Raw genomic sequence first — 6,000 nt, 5'->3', positions numbered from 1 at the left:
ACACTTTCTTGGCTTCAATTTAAATATTTAATCATAATGTTTTAATCTGAAAACATTATAACTCAAAATACATAATATTTAGGAATTAACTATGGGCTCCACCATTACAAATATAAGTCGTGCCTAGTTAATATTTGACCGCGCTCATTCCACCATAACTTTTGAAAGAAAAATAATTCGGTTAATCGCTCCAGTGGAAACGTGCGCAACTTGTCTGTGCACAACATATCAAAAAATGAGAAAAATCCAACGGTGGAATCAAAAGATATGCCCCCCGCAAAATGATGGTTTTTCTATCACAAAAATCAGAACATGTTCTTTGTTCTACACTTGTATTCTATCAAGTGTATCTTGCAGACCAGATTGAATTTCCACAATTCCTTTGGTGAGAACTTATAAAAATAGGTTTCATAAAACATATCCAAAATCCAGTTTGATCCAATGATTGAAGTGAGAGATATACCCCCTGCACAGAGACTGATTTTGCTATCTCAGAAAATTTGTATTTACAGGTTGCATTGAAATTTATAAACATTCTTCATGCTAATTCTTTCACAATCCTCTAGGAAAAATAATCAATTGCTGCCTAAGTAAATGGTGAATCAAATTCCTCTTCCAAACTTTTGTTGGTTGACCAAATTTGTCCACTGATTGCTTTGTCTCTCCATTTTGGTTGTGCATTGAACCTTTGAACTTCATTGAACATGTTGAACATCCCTGAACTGTTTGAACTGTATGAACCTGCTCGAACTGAATGAACTGTTTGAACTGTATGAACCTGCTCGAACTGAATGAACTGTTTGAAAAGTATATGACATATCACTTGCACGACACTTAAGTGAACGTTAGCTCGAAAATGTCTTAGACACAACTTAGAACCTACAGTACCTAAATGAACACTACGAACTCTGTTCAAGATGGTTCAAGGAGTTCAAGAGGTTCAACAGACCATTGAAATGTAATGCTAAGGACTTAGAAATTATTTACAGGAGGATTAGGGATTGAACCAACAAATTTTTGACAAGACAAAGACTCAACTAAAATTTTTGCAAGGCAATTCACTTTTGTTATGAGGGATGAATGACAAGGTAACATTATGAAATTAACCACTAAATTTATGTAATAATGATCTATGAGTGCAAAACTTATTGTTCAGATGCCTACAAATTAGATCTGAGACCATAAATCAGAAATAAGCATGTAACAAGTCAGGTTCACCAAAATGTAATGGTGTAAATTTAGAATTAGGGTTTAAGATAATAAAACCACTAACTACCCAAATCAACCATACATTGAAAGAAGGGGGTAAATCCAATAGATCTAGTCACAATTTGATTAGAAAAAGGGTTGATAATATTGATCAGATTTACCAATTTTATGGGCCTCCTTTCTTATTTGAAAATTGGATGATAGTTGTGAAATTAGGGTAATAGTATGAATAATTGAAATAAATTGTCAAAAACAGACTACTACAGATATCCCATGGAGCCACGAAATAAGATCTAGGAAAAAAAAATATTTAGAACTTATTCTCAAAGGTTCAACCTGATTTTGCACAAATTCACCCTGGTCCTCTAAATTTTCTTCCTTCGAAAGTTGAACATGTTTGTCACTGTCGACTTTGTCGGAATACCCGAGTATAGCTCTTGAACCTTTTCCCTACACATAGAAAGAGAGGAAATACAATTGTGTATAGAGATTTGCCTTAGGTCACACCTCGATTTAGAAATTAACTTTGAATGAAATAATGCAAATATTGAAATTAAATCTAAGGAAATATACCTTAAATATGTAATTGTTGATGATGATGCAATCCTCTTTTAATGTAATCACAAATGTTGAATTTAATGGCATAACAAACACATGAACATGAAAAACCCTAATCAAACACACATGCTCGCATGAAGATTGGTGTCACTTTTCTCCACAATTCTTGAAGGATGAAATACAACCTTGATTCTCTTAAAATAGGACCTTTTTAAGGGGGACCAAGGGATTTTGGAATGCCCTGGTCTAGACCAAGATGCTCCATTCCCTGGTCCTTTAACAAACATGACCTACCAATATGCAAATAAGGGCCCTCCAAGATAGGGTCCACTCAATGGTGTTCATGACATCAGGGATTGGAAAAAGAGCCATAACAAACCTAGAGAGGGAATGGAGATAGGACATGCTAAAGTATGAGCACAAACATGAGGTGTAAATTGGACCAATTACAATTTACAACACTACAGGATCTAACCTTGAGAGATTTTTTTGTGCACTTTGGCCTCAAACAAAGGTTGTCATCATCTTTGCAGCATCCCAAAACTTCTAGACTGACTACCATTTCATTAAGATCCAAGTAGTTGAAGTTTTGGATCAATTTGGTTGAGGGCACAAAAATTGAGGCAAAATATAGGGGTCAACAAAAAATATCGATACTTTGGGACAAAATTGGCCTCACCATCGCACTCAAAACACCCAAAAACATTAAGATCGCTTGTCAAACATCAAAACTAACAAAGTGAATTTAGGGAAAAAAATTGTAGCTATATAGAAATCCATGTAGGCATATAGAAATTTGTGCAACCATGCAAAAACTTATAAAACTAATGATTCGTATGACTAGATTGCATCATCACAAGCATTATAAAGTATTTGCAAGTGTAAGTAATTAATCAATGCAAGTAAAAAAATTCAATCTTATTTTTCCTACAATTTTCTTTTTTGGAGAGGTCTTCCCTATAGACCTACATAGGCGAACCATAGCCCTGGCCTGTGCACGCTACCTGCATGCTCCAGCCAGTCAATGATGCTATCAACCTCCTATTTTTAGCAAACTTCCTTTAATTTTAGTGGTGATCTCCATTTTTAACAACGCCTCCTAAACTTGGTGGCAAGATAGAATACTTTATCTAGAAAAGGCATATTCTAGTAAAAAATTTAGACTAACACTTTTTTCTAACAATAGGGAATATTTTGGAAATATTTTATTTTTGTACCCAGTTTTCCTTTTTACTTGCATGTGGTTTTTTGCCATAGCTTGATCATATAAAGTCAAAATTGTGCAAATGAGAAATAGTTGGAAAGCTAGTTTTGATGTCAATCCAATCAATTGGTCTTTTTTCTAGATTTTGCTCTATTTTTTTGTACCAGGCCTTTGAAGTTAGATATTTAGTTTTGTGCTTCTAGGCCCATATCTTGCACATTTAGACACTATTTTTTTCAAAACAAGTAGGCATTATAAAGCCGGTGGATTCATCTATGCATATTTCAAGTCAATTTTTAATATTTTCCCCTAGGTTTCATGGGTTTTCTATTCGTCGTTATGTTATCAACTTGGAAAAGGGCAATTATGAGTTTTGGCAAAAGGCAATCTTGACACATCTTAGGTGGCTTGATTTTTTTACCTTATCTATATAGAACTCATGTCAACCAACCTCAAAGAGGAGTAAACATGCTTGGAGCATCATTAATGGCCATGGTGTAGGAGTGATTGGTTGTAGTGTTGATGATGACACTACGTATGCTTTATTGGATATTTATTGTCCTTACACACTATGGACTCGCCTTTGAAAGTGTAATGTGAGGAAAAAGGGTTCCCTAACTTGTATGGGCAAACTAAGAAGCTTAGGCCTATTTTTTATTTAATTAATTTGAGAGGGAAAATGATCTGCTTGGCCTAAGATGTTTCTAGGCACAAGGTGAATTCAATGGTCCTTCATGGGGGGAGTTGAAAGGTGAATCTGCAATTTAGGAAGAGGGATACAAAATAGGGTGACAAGGTGACCTTTTTGTGTGCACTTGAAAATTATAAACTTCTACACCAATTTCAAAAGAAGATCAAGAAGAGAAAATTGTAACTCCCACAGAAAAATATCAAACAAAACTAGAGGGGTCGGGGTGCCCAACTTGACCTCCTCCTAGGACTGAGGTGCCTTTCTTGTCCTGCTCCTAAAAGTTTCAACTTCGACAAATTATAGACTATATATATCCACCAACATTGCTCTATACCCATTTTTATGGGTCTATCACCTATTCCTGCACACAAAAAAAGGGAAAATGTTGGGTAGAAAGAGGTTTGCCTAAGTCAAACCCCGATTTTGGAATCAACCTTGAAATTAAATTGAAATGTGTAATTGAAAGGAAAGTGTGTTGATATGCAGCAGAGGCTAGATCTAAGAATGAAAATATTGAATATACCTTGATGATGCAAATGGTTCTTTCAAGATGATCACAAATGTTGATGCAATAGCATGACTCCATAAAATACCTAAAAGGAAATCATAAAAGACATGCTTGGATGAAGGTTGTTGAAGGTTACCACAGTGAAGAATAGGGTGGGATGAAATGCCTTGAATGCTTGAATCGGATTGAATCGCCTCTAGCTCCCCTCCTTTGTGATTCCTTCCATTCTCTCACAATGAGGGAGGATGCCTTGCTTGCATACCTCCCGCAAGCATTTCAAGGTGTAAAAATCAAAGTATGCCAACACAGGCAAAGACTTCCTACTTAACCAAGTTGACCGTTAAGTGGTTTGAATTTGGGCCCAAACATTGGGGAATAAGGTGCCCTTATTGGCATAGTCTTGGGAGCGGGTCACCCTAGGTGCCTTGCTCCCTCCAAAGTGGCCCCAAATTGGGACCAAAGGTCCAAAATGGGAAAAAGCCAGAATGAGATGTGGAATTGAGTTGGGATGAATAGGACTAGATGCGAGAGGCCATACATGCTAAAATAGGGCCTAGTTGAGCAATAAATTGCATATGGATGCAATTTATGATGCTTTAGGAAGATCTATGGAGACCCCCATACTCGCCATTTCTAGAGGATCATGTAGTAGATTATCTTATTCCGCTTGTACATGCAAATTGCATAACGTATGATCGTGGTACTTTTGAAATTCTTGAGTATATCACAAGTCTTTTATATCCCAATGGATTGGAGACTTGTCTCTCAATTCTCACTCCTCTTATTGAGACACCATCTCAATCTGCATTATTTTTTATTTTTGATGACCTTGGCATTGTCTCATTCATAGCCTCCATTGATTCAACACATCAAGACATTTTTCTTCTAAACACAACTACTTGGGATTTGTATTTTGCAGACATATCATCATTGATTGTGTAGTTTCATATTTTAGATCTAGAGGATTATTTTGAGGACATTCATCTCCTCTTTGTTGATAACCTCATCAATTTTGTTAGCCCATTTGCATCACCCATGCAACTTGTTCTTTGTAGAGTTTTGATTTGTCACCTCCTACATTGATTGGACATGTACCCGATTAGTATGTGGCATCATCATCTTTCATGGACATGGCAACATTTGAGTAGTTTCTAGAGGCACATAGTATTTGGATTTGGATTCCTATTTTCAAATCTTTAGAGTGGCTTCTCATATCTCCAATGGATTGTTTCTTCCTAAGGGGAGACATGTTGTTTGTAGGAAATGGATCGTGTTATGTCTTTAGACATTCATCATTGGCATAAGAGCTACTTCTTCATTGGGGGGATTCTTATCCTCATTTTCTCTCTCTTGTGGGGTGGGGCAAGTAGTCCTTAAGGGGTCACATTGAGTCCTTTCCTTCTTTCACTAGTGCATTTATTGAGTTTTTCTCTTTTGGAGAGGAGTTTTCTCCCACTGGGTTTTTCTCATTTTCTTTATTTATGAGAGTTGCATTAGTTTGCACATGGGTAACTAATCAAGCCTTGTTGTCAGGACCCATTCATGCTTGCATTTTGCATTCATATTAGGTCCTTAGCCTATCCCTAAGTTAATCTTAAGGGGGGTGTTGGAGTAATTAGGATAATTTATCTAATTATTTAATTAATTAGGTCTTTTAATTATTTTATTCACTTAAGACAAACTTAAGTGCCTTTTGCTTTGATTCGATTACATTAATAATAGATTAAACTATCTCATTCATTATGATTGTGACACTTGTTGCTAGCTAATTTAATCTAGCTTTAGGGTTTGCATCTAGGGTTTCATTCATCCTTTTATAAGGATTCATTC

This window comes from Cryptomeria japonica, chromosome 7 (genome assembly GCF_030272615.1).
Source record: "Cryptomeria japonica chromosome 7, Sugi_1.0, whole genome shotgun sequence".
In the NCBI taxonomy this organism is placed as follows: Eukaryota; Viridiplantae; Streptophyta; class Pinopsida; order Cupressales; family Cupressaceae; genus Cryptomeria; species Cryptomeria japonica.
The sequence above is the reverse complement of the archived record's forward strand: the minus strand, read 5'-3'. Positions refer to the sequence as shown.